This window comes from Manis pentadactyla, chromosome 11 (genome assembly GCF_030020395.1).
Source record: "Manis pentadactyla isolate mManPen7 chromosome 11, mManPen7.hap1, whole genome shotgun sequence".
NCBI classification, from domain to species: domain Eukaryota; kingdom Metazoa; phylum Chordata; class Mammalia; order Pholidota; family Manidae; genus Manis; species Manis pentadactyla.
Window position 1 is genome coordinate 88522456 of NC_080029.1, and position 14579 is coordinate 88537034.

Genomic DNA, 14579 nt, shown 5'->3' on the forward strand with positions numbered 1-14579 from the left:
AGACACGGGTCTTCAAAGAACAGAGCTTCTTTCTTCCATGTCTTTCCACTCTTTCTTTGTCATTATTTAGATTCTTTTCTCCTCCCTCTCAGTCCTTTCTCTACAGAATCAGGCCCAGGCAGTTGAGAAGTCTTGCTCCTTTTATGGGGCTACCAGGGGACAAGAACAAATGCTGCTTCTTCTCTCTCCAAACACAGCTTCATTGCCTCAGTTAATTATCTAACTATCCTGATCGCTATCTATCCCCAAATGCTTTTCTCTTATTCTGGATTTGGATAATATGCATATATTAGTTGTTGAATTTTGTTTTCTCTTCATTGAAGGATATATTATTTTCTTTTTCAGGATATTGATACAAATACATTTATTGATTTTTGAAAGTTGAAGTGATCTTACATTCCTGAATAAACTTTGTTTACTCATGATGTATTATCTGTCTTAAGTATTGTTCATTTTAATTTGCTGGTACATTGTTAAGAGCTTTTTGTACATATGTTCATGAGGGATATTAGTCTATGGTTTATTTTCTTGTAATGTCTAAGATTGTGGTAATAGGTAAGCTGGACTCAAAAATGTATGGAGAAGTGTTCCCTTCTCTTCTTTTTCTGGAAAAGTTTTTGGAGAATTGGTTTTTTTTAATGTTTAGTAGATCTCACCAGTGAAGTCATGTGGACATGGAGTTTTATTTTGGCTTTTTTTTGCTTACTGTATTATAATTGATGTACAATATATAGGACATATTGAATATGGAAAGATTTGGTCCCACAATAATTAGATATAGGACAGTTTAGGTTATCTATTTTTTCTTGATTAAGTTTTATAGTTTGCGCTTTCTAAGAATTTGTCCATTTCATCCAAGTTGTCAGATATATTGGCATAAAGTACTTGATAATACTCATACCATCCTTTTAATATCTGTAGGATCTATGGTGATTCCTATAGCTGATATTGGTAATTGATATATTCCATCATTTGTTTTTGATCAATCTGACTAGAACTTCTGAACCAGCGTATTCAGTGAAATAACTCATTTCACAACTAACCTATACTCAAAATTTATTTTACTGTTGAAATGACTTTGAGAGACAGGAAAAGAACACATGTTTCAAAGAGGCTTTGTAACAAAACTAAATCAAGAAAATCTCCTTTGCTGTAGCAATATGGCAAATCCACACATATATTTTATATACAAATGAATTACAATGGAAAATTTGTCATCCTTTTCATATTAAATCAAAGATCATTTCAATTAAATTGTCACCTCTATAGTCTCCTATACTTTATAGAAGACACTCTATTATCATGGATCTGGGTAACAGGAGAGTAATTCAATATAATGACATTAAACCTAACTTCATTTTAGGTTTTAGGCTCTGTCTCTCAATTAATTTCACACATTTACAAATTGCATTTTTTCCATCTTGACCTAAAACTAGAGCAAATATTAATTATGCTAATTATAGGCACATTGGTTAAATAATATACATATAATATTACGATTAACAAAGATAAAAATATAATTCTCAATTTTTGTGAGGATAGGGTAAAACTGGCACTCTTGTATATAATCAAAAAGAACATAAATTGCTACAATCTTTGCAAGGAATTTCAAAATAGGTGTTAAGAGCCTCCACATCTTTTTTACCTTCCAAATCAATTATTTCTTTTCTTAGAAATTATTCTGAAGAAATGGTTAAATACATGAATATGTTCAGAAATGTTCATAGGTCAGTTATTTAACAGTTTAAAAAAACTAGACATGAAATCCAATAACTGGGGAACAAATTTTAAGTAAATGTCACTAGGTTGAGCCATGTTGAACTACCTTTTTTATGGGTTATAAAGGTTAAATGTCAGTAATATTATATGTTTCAATCCAGTACGAGAAACAGACATTAGAGTATTATGTAGCCACTAAGTATCATTTGTACAGACTGTTTTTAATGATATGAGTAAATGTTCATAAGCTGGTACAATATATAAGATTCGAAATCATATTTTCAGTGTGCCTTCAAATACACTCACACACCCTACATGACCTGTAAGCTGTCTTTGGGTGGTAGAATGTTTTTTCCTTTTTTATGTTCAATAATAGGGTAGTGTTACTTTTACAGTCAGGAATGGGTTATTATTAAACAGAAACTACTGTTCCCCAAATAAAGAAGGAGTACCTGTCTCATAATCTCCAATCTCAAAGAATTTCCAAAGTTAACTAATTCTTGGCCTTTTGATCAAGTGCAAGGAAAAAGACCTGGAACAAGTAATATATGGAAGAAGGGAATTCACAGATTTCCAGTTGTCTGAGGTGACAAACCTCCCTAAGGAAACATTTTGGCTTCTCCTTCCCAAAGCCAGCTGACACTGACATAGAGAACACTGCCATGAATGCCACAGCAAGCCCTCAGCACGCAAGCCAGCCAGATTTGTGCTGGGGAACGATCGTCCTGCGATACAACTCTAGAACTGCTTATGAAATCAGTAAAGCACATCTGAAGAGAAAGCTAGTGAAAGGTTATTTCCCTCATTTGATACTCAAAGTGAGTACACTGGAAAGCTAGTACCCGACTTTAACTGATAAGAAAAATAAATGACAGTGAGAAAGGATGGCTCACTAAATAGAAACAACACCCACTGTGAGGAAAATATTTCATTGCTAGTCTACTTTTAATTTGTCCATTTTATATCTTCCAAAGTGCTTTGAAAAAAAGTTAAGAACTACATCAAATTTAGGTAACTGATGCCTTTTCACTTAGATATTTTCTTCTTGTTCATTTCCTGGGCTGAGGAAAGCCAAGATCATTTGTACATAGTATTTTGATATTTGTGTCTTTCTTGTTCCAGTGGCTATAATCACCACTCCAGTCATTTTAAAATGTCATTTAGGCATTAAGATGTCTTTCTAGGAAAACACCACAAAGGATTTGAATTATTGAATTAAAATTTATAAAACTTTTATTTCACAAACAAAGCTGCCAAAAAGAGTTTCAAAACCTACCCTCTTGATGCATTTTGACCTGGAAGCTTAAATATTGGGAACAAAGCATTGCTGGCCCAGAAACTGGTGCTTATAAAGACTAGAAAATAATTCAGGAGCATCTGAAAGTTTGAAAAGATTCTAAATAATGTTGAGTTTACAACCGGAGAAAAAGCATCCACTTACTTCTTTTCGAGGAGGGGTGCCGTAGGGGCTACCAGTGCTGACTTGGTGGAGCACTGAGAACTAAGAGAAAAGTTTGTTTCTTGAAAGAATTTTTAAAACTGGTGCTGCAACCTTAGAGAAAAATAACATTTATTTTCAATTTACTTGGCTTAAGTTTTCCTTCCCCTACTTTCAGCCTTTATACACACCAGCACAATCTTCTCCTCCTGTAATGGGGGCTGGGGCACGTAAGGACAGGCTGTTTGTACTGGACTTACTATGGCCTTTTTGCTTAGCAGGTTGGAAAGTTGTGCTGATGAGTCCAAAGTCATGGGTTTAATTCCTACATGGAACTTCATTCTTCTCTATTACCCTTCTTTGAAGAAGACCTGAATGGAAGTAAATAGTGGACAAATAAAATTTGACTGTAGAAGGAAGCTGTGGATGTCCAAATTAAAGGACGCTGCCTTGAGTGTGACATAGTGGCAGGAAGACCTGTGTGGGCCAGTGACCGCACAAGTTGCCCAAAGCAAGTATGAGGAGAGGAGAGCTGGATCATGAAGGAAAAGGAAGGAACATACTGACTGTGTGATATTTGCCTAAGTGGTTGCTGTGGCTAGACCAGAACAAACTCAGACTAGTAACTAAGTAAACAATTTAGAGGGTGGCAGGGCAGGGGCATCAGCTTGGGATTCAGTATTTATTTGTTATATTTGGGTTGGAAGGCCAGAAATCAAATTGCTATACATGTGCCCAGGTTACTGCTATAGTTTTGAAAAACAAATACACAGTGTGGAGCAAGCCTCTGGGGTTACAGTCACAGTATCATGGCATCTTCTCCATTTGGCTCCACGGTGTACAATACAAAGCAGCTGCAGCTACACACTAAGGCCACATCTCATCGAGGACATCATTTCCATTCCTAGTCCATGAGGACATATTATGCATGTTTTAAATCTTGTTCCATAGAGTGCATTTTAAGCAATATTTAGAAAATTAAAAACAAAAATGAAAACAACCTCCCATTGTCATTTCACAATCCTGTTCAAGCATCTTAACAATTCTTATCTCATGAATGTAAGAATGGAGATTATCAAGGGAGAGAAGGGGAAGGTACCTTCTGTGGGACCTCTGCACCCTTCTCTGCTGTCAGACTCCATCCTCCTGGCTGTGTACCTGGAGGCTCCTGAATTATTTTCTAGTCTTTATAAGCACCAGTTTCTGGCCCAGCAATGCTTTGTTCCCAAGCCTGATTGTGACTCCCAGAATGTGGCACTCCTATTTGAACCCAGTCCCACCCAGATGTACTTTCCTGAGTGGGTCACCAGGATGCTAGACTTGCTCCTAACACATTGTCAAACCTCCTACTAGATAAGAATGATTTGGCATCCAGGGAGAAGGACTATGGTCTAATCCAAATTAGTTACTAATGTTACCAGTACCAACACTCCTCCTTTTGGTCACCAAGGACTGTTGGCTATTTATAGGGCTGTGCAGGGAACACAGAGGTAGTAATGAAGTCAGGATGCCTGCCAGTAAATATTATGTCAACAGGGATGGGATTAAAGATGGCGGTGTGAGAAGTGAGACAGAAACCTCCTCTCCAAACCACATATAATATGAAAATATAGCAAATACAACTAATCCTGAAAGAGCAACAGGAAAGACTATGATAGACTGCCTACATCTGGGGAAAAGAGAAGATCTCACGGAAAAGGGTAAAGTAGCAAAGCCGCAGTCCGGTAGGACCCAAGCCCTCCCCAGCCCAGCTCACTGGAGGGAAGAAGAGAAATGCAACAGGGAGGGGGAGGAGGCCTAAGACTGCTGAACACCCAGCTGGGGAGATGTGCTCTGGGAGCACAAACCTACATTACATGATGCTCTGGAGAGCAGTGGGGTTGGAAAGCTGAGACAGTTGGAATACTCAGGAAGACTGAGATTCCAGCCACTTGTGGAGAACAGGTACCCACAACTGACTGTTCTGGGACAAAAGATAGGCAGACACTCTGAGAGAATTCCCAACGTGAGCAGGCTGCTAAAGGGGCAAAGATTACACAGAGCTTGCTGCTCAGGAGAAAGGGCAGGTGGATAAAATTATTCCAGTGCACTCAATCCACCAGGTTGAGTACTTTCAAGAGCTTCAGGTGCTCCATCCCCTTGGCTAGCAATGCAGCTCCTAGGCTCCCCACTGTGATACAAAGATGCCACTCCTTCCTCCTACCTGGCACCAACTCTCAAACCTGCTGCCCCCACCATTGCACCAGTCCAGCCAGAGGGTGTCACACCTATGGCAGCTACAGGGGCATAGCATAGAGGCTGCTCCCTGCACACTTGGCCCACTGGCCCTGGCAGTGGAGGCAGGCACTGCAGCCAGGAAGTGAGAAAGCTCTTTCTTCCCAGCAGGCACCAGCACCGCTCACTGTGACCCCACCATGGCTCCAGGGCCTGAGCAGCTCTAGAGAGTAGAGCATCTGGGCACTAGAGGGCACCGCCTACACAAAGTTATTATTCCATATTATTCATTACAAATATGAAATGTCAAAAGAACCTGGTACAACCCCAAATCCCACAAACACCAGTAAGAGGGCCAAGTGAAACTGAAATCACCAGTATACCTGAAAAGATTTCAAAATAAAAATAATAAACATGTGTGTGTGGGGCACAGGGAGGGCTGTGCAACACAGAGAAGACAAGTAGTGATTTTACAGCATCTTACTATGCTGATGGACAGTGACTGTGAAGGGGTATGTGGGGGGGACTTGGTGAAGGGGGGACCCTAGTAAACATAATGTTCTTCATGTAATTGTAGGTTAATGATACCAAAATTTAAAAAAATAAAATAAATAAAAAATGTAATAATAAACATGTGCATGGAGCTACAGAAAAATATTCAAGAACTCAGGGACTAATTCAAGAAAGAGATAGAAACTTTAAAAAATACAGTATCTGAAATGAAACATGCAATGGAGGGATATAAAGGCAGGTCAGATGAGGTAGAGGAGACAGTAAATGAAATATAAATTATAGAATAGGAATACAAAGAAGCTGAGGCACAGAGAGAAAAAGGATTTCTAAGAATGAAAGAATATTGAGAGAACTGTGTGACCAACCCAAACGGAACAACATTCGCATTATAGGGGTACAAGTAGAAGAAGAAGAGAGAGAAAAAGGGATAGAAAGTGTCTTTGAACAACATTCGCATTATAGGGGTACAAGTAGAAGAAGAAGAGAGAGAAAAAGGGATAGAAAGTGTCTTTGAGGAGGTAATTGCTGAAAACTTCCCCAGTCTGGGGAAGGAGATAGCTTCTCAGGCCATGGAGGTACACAGAATGCACAACACAAGGGACCCAAGGAAGACAACATCAAGACATAAAAATTAAAATGGCAAAGATTAAAGATAAGGAAAGAATATTGAAAGCAGCCAGAGAGAGAAAAAAGGTCACATACAAAGGAAAACCCATCAGACTATCATCAGACTTCTCAGTGAATGAAACTGGATTATTGTCTAACTCCATACACAAAAGTAAACTCGAAATGGATCAAAGACCTGAATGTAAGTCATGAAAACATAAAACTCTTAGAAGAAAACATAGGTAAAACTCTCTTGGATACAAACATGAGCAACTTTTTTTGAACACATCTCCTCAGGCAAGGGAAACAAAGCAAAAATGTACAAATGGGACTACATCAAACTAAAAAGCTTCTGTACAGCAAAGGACACCATCAGTAGGAAAGAAAGGAATCTTACAATATGGGAAAATATATTTGAAATGACATATCTGACAAGGGGTTAATATCCAAACATATGAAGAACTCACATGCCTCAGCACCCAAAAAGCAAACAATCTGATTAAAAAATGGGCAGAGGATATGAACAGAGAATTCTCCAAAGAAGAAATTCAGATGGCCAACAGGCATATGAAAAGATGTTCCACATTGCTAATTATCAGGGAAATGCAAATTAAAACCACAATGATACTTCACCTCACACCAGTTACAATGGTCGACATCCAAAAGACAAAGGAAAACAAATGCTGGCAAGGTTGGTGGGAATGTAAATTAGTTCAACCATTGTGGAAAGCAATATGGAGGTTCCTCAAAAAACTAAAAATAGAAATACCATTTGACCCAGGAATTCCACACCTAGGAATTTACCCAAAGAAAACAAGATCCCAGATTCAAAAAGACATATGTACCCCTATGTTTATCACAGCACTATTTACAAGAGCCAAGATATGGAAGCAACCTAAGTGTCCATCAGTAGATGAATGGATAAACGAGATTTGGTACATATACACAATGGAATATTATTCAGCCATAAGAAGAAAACAAATCCTACCATTTGCAACAACATGGATGGAGCTAGAGGGTATTATGCTCAGTGAAATAAGCCAGGCAGAGAAAGACAAGTACCAAATGATTTCCCTCATTTGTGGAGTATAATGACAAAGCAAAACTGAAGGAACAAAACAGCAGCAGACTCACAGACTCCAAGAAGGAACTAAGGGTTACCAAAGGGGAGGACTGGGGGAGAGTGGCTGGGATGGGAGGGAGAACGGGATTGAAGGGCACTAGGCTTGGCACACATGGTGTGTGGGAGGGTCATGGGAAGACAGTGTAGCACAGAGAAGACAAGGAGTGACTCTGTGGAATCTTACTACACTGATGGACAGTGTCTGCAATGGGATGTGGTGGGGACCTTGATAATATGGGTGAATGTAGTAGCCACAATGTTGATCATGTGAAACCTTGATAAGAATGTATATTAATGATACCTTAATAAAAAAGTAAATAAAATTAAAAAACAATATTTATGTCAACAGAAGTTAACACCTCCTCCCACTATCATTCATAATCCGCTTCAACCACATAATAGCCACACTTCATGATGGGACAAGAGAAACAGGGTAGTGTACCTCTCAGAGGAATCTTGCTTCCTATATGGAGATGCTTCTCTCTGGACATCTTTAAGGTAATTATTTCGGTCTAATAGGCTCCTGGCAACTTGTGATATAAAGCACAAATCCATGAATCAGAGGTGTGTATGTGCTTTCTTGATAGTTTGACATCAGAGAAATTGCATTTACAGTGCTTATATCATTAAATCACTTAACTACTAAGAAGTTTATAAATCTCACATTCTACCTAAGTGAGTGCAAAGCATTCTAAGCCACAAAAGCATAAAGTTATTACTAGAAAGTCCTAATTATAGATAAGAAAATTAAGAATGATTAAAGTCTTAGCCTCAAAATTTGACTCTAGATACTGACATGTTCTTCAAAAAGAGGACTAGTCACATGAATATTATTCTTGCTCCCATCTCCCAATGAAATATTCTGCAAAGAGAAATTAACAGTCAGTGGTCAGCTGAAAAGGAGAGATCTACCTATAACTTAGTAAAACAACCTAAATTTCATGGAAGGGAAAAAACAGAGAAATGGAAACATACAACAATATACTTTCAATGAATTACTCAAAAACTGTTCCTTTAAGTTGAGTCTCAAGTTGTACTTTTTAACATAGTGATTGTACAATACTGAAAGTACATTTGACTTCACTTTTTTATTAGATGCCTTTCTGAATATTATCAGTAAAAAGTATATATATATATATATAACAATCTGAATCAAATACACATGTTTTTTTATATATGTTTTAACTTGGGAAATTTAGTTCTATAGAAATCATGTCTATCTCAGCACATAATAAAGATCACAAAACTGATTATAAAAAACATTATTAGTCTGTTCATTTTTCTCACAGTTGTGGAGGAGAATACAATAAATTCTACACAAAGAAAACACCCCACAGTAGATTAAAGCTACAAGTATATTAAAATGCACCATATATATATTTCAAATTTGAAGAGGCTTAATTGTGAGGTTGTCCGAGCAGTAAGTCCACTGTCTGAAGAATAGAGTAGTACTTGCTCAGTGGACTTTTTATTTTCTCTCAAAATGTCTGTGTGTGTGTGTGTTTATGTGTGTTGTCTCTACCTATCAGTATTGGAAGTACTGCTCATCTATTTACAGAGAAATACTGTTATTTTAAAGTAGCAGTTAAGAATGTAAATTACTTCAATATAATTTTCTCTGGAAAGCCAATTAGAAATGGTTTGAAGAAATTCATCTGGATATTTACCAAGTGATCTTTTATTTTTATTTCTTTGTTTACCATCACTAAAGAAAAAATAGAGAAGCAATGCAGGCTGGAGCCCCAAAGTCAGAGAAAGTGCAGTCCTGATATTCATATATTTAAATCAAGCCACCACTACAAATCATAAAACACAGAAAAACAAAACTGTTCTAGAAAGATCTGTGCCCAAGGTGATATTTATTTATAAATGTATTTTTTGTGAATGCCCCTAAGTATACATTTTCTGAAAAATATAAACCTTAACAAGAATTTGGAAGATTATTTCCCATTAACTGGCACTAAGGAATTTCACCATCAAATTGTTAACTTAGCTATATACATCACCAACCCTGGGACTCCATGGTCTATGAAAACTTCTGTGAAACAAAAGGTATATTTTAAAGCTTTTATTTGTTTTGTAATTTTAAAAACACTGTTTAGGGCAAAAGACTCCTTGGTTCATTCCAGATAAGCAAATACCCTAATTAATAAAATTACCTTCTGACTCTATTTCTCGTCCTATTTGTCCTCATCCTATTGAGAGAATGGAAGCAAGCATATAAAAGCCAATGTAAACACCAGAAGTCAATGGAGTTATTCAGAAAGAACTTCTGGTCACTTCGAAAGGTGCAGCATTTTTTAAAGATTTCATGTAGTCTGCCTGTTATAAGCAATTTAAAACGTTCTTATTTCTCTTTATGTGGAGTCACAGATTCCGACTAAATACTTTTTTTAAAAACTAAGACTTATGATAAAGAATGGACTGTTTAATTCAAAATAGAGCTCCACAATATACTTAGGAACCTCTATATGGCAATGATATAGTTTAGTTTGGGAAGAAAACATTTGTGCAGCATTTAAAGGTTTTCTTTCTTAGCTACATTTTTGGTTTATATATTTTTTCATTAAAACTAATTAAGTCAGGTTGTAGATATTTCTTTATTTTATATGCACATTTTACATGTAATATGTGTGCATAAATTCAATACATTAAAAATAAGTCTGCTATATTACCTAACATTAATTATCAGTATCAAGGTATAGATCTTAGACCTTCTTTCTGAAGTCTACTGCATGAGCTCTTCCCATGCTCAAATGGATAAAATGAAAGAACAAATGCAAATAAAATCATCAGCTATCCTTTATTCCTATGATCTCTATTTTAATAAAACCCAATCATACATCTTTTTTAATCTTGCAGAAATGGTGAATTAGGAGATTAGTTGCACTTGTACCACAGAGCTGTAGACTAAGATAGTGGACTCATACTTCATGATGGAAACTTTTAACTGCAATACCCCACAAATCAAACCAAACAAAGCAAAATAAAGAATCCAGAAAGTTGCAGTTTTCAGGTAATCTGCTTCCACAATTAAAACCTGGTGGCTAAGGAGAGAAACAAAATTCTCCTGAGAAGCAGAGCATTGTAGTAGAGTGAAGCTCTGCCCCGACTCCCAGAAGCAGCGCTGGGGAGTGATATAAAAAAAAACATTAGAATTCTAACTAATATCTCAAATATGAGGAAAAGGGAACTCAGTGAATAAGTTTATCCTTTCCCTCTTATGTCTGGACTCACTGAAAATGGCTCCCGGGTGAAAATATATGAAATGGAATGGGTAGACCAAAAGATGGCGCACTGTGATAGAGGAGAAGGCTCCTGAGACGGACACTAAGCTGAGACAATATGTACTTCTCTTTGGCATATTAAGTCTATATCTATCTATCTTTCTAAATTATATATTATATAATACACTGATATATTATGTATTAATAGTCTTTCTTACATATTTATTGATAATATCTGTATTATATAATTCAATACTACTATATATTATAGGATATATCATACCTTATATATATCATATATATATATGTGCATATGTATACCATGTATAATTATATAATTCATGACACATATAATTCAGAGAATAGGAAAGAACTATTGGAAATGAAGAACTGATAGAAATGAACAATCAAACAGAAAATTTAGAAGACAGAGTTAAGGAAATCCAGAAATTAGGATTTAATAAAATACTAGGAAATAGGAGGAAAATAATTTTAAAATTAGAGCATTAAAACATAATCTGTTATCTGACCAGTAGAGACTTCACAAAGAGAGTACAGAGGGGAGGAATTATCAAATAAATAAAATTTTCTAGAACTGCTGAAGGGGCAAAGCCCCCAGATTGAAAGATTGAAAGGGCCCACTGAGTGTTTAGAACAATAAATGACAAAAAAAAAAAAGGCCTGCCAAACCGATGACACAGAAAAAAGAGTTATGCTAACATGAGATTCTTTGTTTTGTAACCAACTTTCTTTTTTTTTTTGTAGGCCATAGTGAAACAAATGAGAGATCTGACTTGTTATTTTTGCCAGTATTCAAAAGTGAATGTGAACTGAAGTTTCTAATGTAGACCAGCCTTCATGAATTAGATATTAGAAATTTTGGAACATTGGCATAAATATCATATGTACTTGTGTCCAGAGAAATAAAGCACACCACATAAAAAGGGTCAGGATCAGAATGGCACAGAATTCTCAGGACAGCACCAGAAGCTAAAAGAAAATGAAGCAATGCCTTCAAACCTTAAAGGGAAATGACTTCCCTACCTAGTCAAACTGTTAATCAAATAGAAGAAAATGAATAAATTACCAATAAATAAAATTCAAAAAAAAATCCTAAACAATCAACCACCCTACACCTCTTCTCAAGAACTGGTATTGATGCTCTACTAGTATCTCTGTTGAAGCAAAAGACAGAGATACATGATTCAAGGGGTACAATGGAGGAGAAAGGCAAGGAGAACTCCCCGCTTGATGATGAGGTGAAGACCCAGGATCACGGCCACGCAGCAGACACAGAGTGACCATTCCATGAAAGAAGAGTTTAGAGTTCTAATTGAGGTTTGGTGATAAATTAATAATAGGGCCATTAAAATAGAGGCAGCTATTAACTCCCGGGAGGGAAAATTAGCCAAAAGAGAACTGCAGTTATAGTATACTACTTTTCTCAGCTGCAAACAATGAGAACATAAAATGTGGGTCACTGAAAGAGAGCACTGACTATTGGCCATGTTTCTCAAGTGCTTTGACCAAGTAATAAAAGGAATATTTAAGTTTGGTTGGTAACATAGTCAGTCTTTAGCAGGCTCCATTTTCCTTTTTTCATGTAAGAAGAGATTTGCCTAAATAGAAACAATGCACAGTCATACTGAGACATTCAAAACAGTGTTTTGTATCTTACTGCTGTACCCACTGCCATCTCTTGGCTTTCTGACTGGCTTTGCTCACTGACCAGATTTCCTAATTGCAAAAGTGACTCATTAAATTTGAAAGTGAGGGAGCTTTTCCCCTGTCACGGCTGGATATGGATGACTAGGGGAAATCAGCCTGGGCTTGGCTCCACTCTTCCTCATTGAGCATTAGTCAACCCCATCTCTTTCCCATACAACTCCAAGGCTTGGGAATCTGTGCGCCATTTCTTGCTCTTTTAATTCTAATGCTCTTATATTTTCTCTCCATCTACAGGAGCGAATGTTACAAAATGGCTGCACAAGACCTGTGTTTTGTTTGGTCTGAACTTTTCATGAATTGTTTGTTTTAATTTATGGTAAGCATGAAAAAATTGAGAGGATTTACTTTAAAAAATCCTGATTTCTGTCTTTTCTTGAAAAATTGCAAGATCACATCACTGTGGCCATACATTCCAACATAGATACAAGTGACTGAAACTGAATAGTGATACAGCGTAGTCTTTCCAAATTGCCACAGTTCAAACACCCCTCGCTGTCTCTTCCTCCCAGCTTATTTTCTTCACTTCTGCAATTTCCTATCCTTGCAGGCATCTGCATTTAAAACTCCTGTTCCAAAGTCTAATTTCTGTACTACAACTCTACTGGCCCAGCTTGCTTAAAAGTTACTAATGGTCTTTCTTGCTATCATTAATGGCCTTTGTGCAGAAGTCTTCCTTCTTTATTTCTGTGCTGGTTGAATCTGGGGCCGCTTAAATGACATTGCTGTTCTCTGAAAGGTAATGTACTTCCTATTATCCCTGGATGCCATTCCATGAATTTCTATGTCAAAGCAGTTCTGGTTGTAAAATCTTTTGCCTGCCACTGAACTGATCCAAGAATGTTAATTTTGTCCTCTGTAAATGTTTGATTTTGTGGCTCTATTGAAATAGTGGTTTGTGGCTATTCCTTGATTTCACTTTGCATTCCATTGAGGACCTGGACTTGTACCAGTCATTATAAGACTGCAAAGTGTGTGACAGAACTGTAGTGAGTCAGTGACTGGGAGGTATGAGTTTTAGCTCTTTCCTGCACTTCTTAGTAGATGTGTAACTGGGAAATACTCGACCTTTCTGAAAAGCAGAATTGGGGACTGATCTCTTCATGGGTTTAAGACTATTTAATTTTCAGTGAATTTTCCTATATAGTGCCTATATTTTACAATGAGGAACATTTAGGAAGAAGTGATTTGCTGTGGATCATGGGGCTGGTTCCTAATGAGCTGGTGCTGATGTCTTGGTCACCTAGCTACCAGACTGATCTTTATTCTGCTATGCAACATGGAATTCCCCAGTAGCACCTGCCTTCTTTGAGATGCACTTTTTACAGTTCTGTTTTAAAAACCCATGACCTCTTTTGCATCAGCTTCAATCTAACCCCCAAATGGCATTCATAGTCTGAATGAAACATTATAAGAAGAAGGCCTTTCTTCACCTAGTTTTTGCTTCGTTCATTTTTCATGGCCAATTTCATAGTCTGGACCTTATCAGGGTTCACTCTATCTATCACCACTGTTTGAGCTAATAATGCACACATACTCTAATCCCTGAATTAATAATATATGGGCAAGCATAGAATTTATCATCCAAGACTGGATGCTTTGGAGAAAAGAAGTTGTATTATTTATTACTCTTAAATGACATATATAAAATAGGACAATGATTCTCCTCTTTATATAAAGCATTTGCACAGTGCCTGACATATAGTAAATGTTCAATAAATGTCAAGTTTTAAAAATAAATTTATCAAAAGAGGTGAAAAGAATTGATAATTTACTAAAGGGTTGATAATTTTCTACATTATATTTAAGAGTTGTTCCCTTGAAAGTAACACAGAGCAATGGGTTTTTGGTGAAAAAAATGTATGTGATGTGGAATTTGAAGTCTACTAGGTTTTCCACCTAGGAATCAAAATGGGAGTGTGAAGAATTTTTGTAGGCAAACTTAACAGATGAAGATATTTTTTAAGGGTATGATGGATATATGAGGATAAATTCCTCTTCTTTCACAGAGGAA

At 36.7% G+C, this 14579-nt stretch overlaps 1 long non-coding RNA gene across 1 annotated transcript in view; it reads left to right on the forward strand.

The window, feature by feature from the left end:
- Window positions 1-14579, forward strand: part of LOC118914732 (uncharacterized) — a 65175-nt gene that overhangs the window by 41541 nt on the left and 9055 nt on the right. The window contains exon 2 of the long non-coding RNA XR_008992560.1: window positions 12803-12884. This is a non-coding gene — a long non-coding RNA (uncharacterized LOC118914732). The remainder of the gene's footprint in view (window positions 1-12802; window positions 12885-14579) is intronic.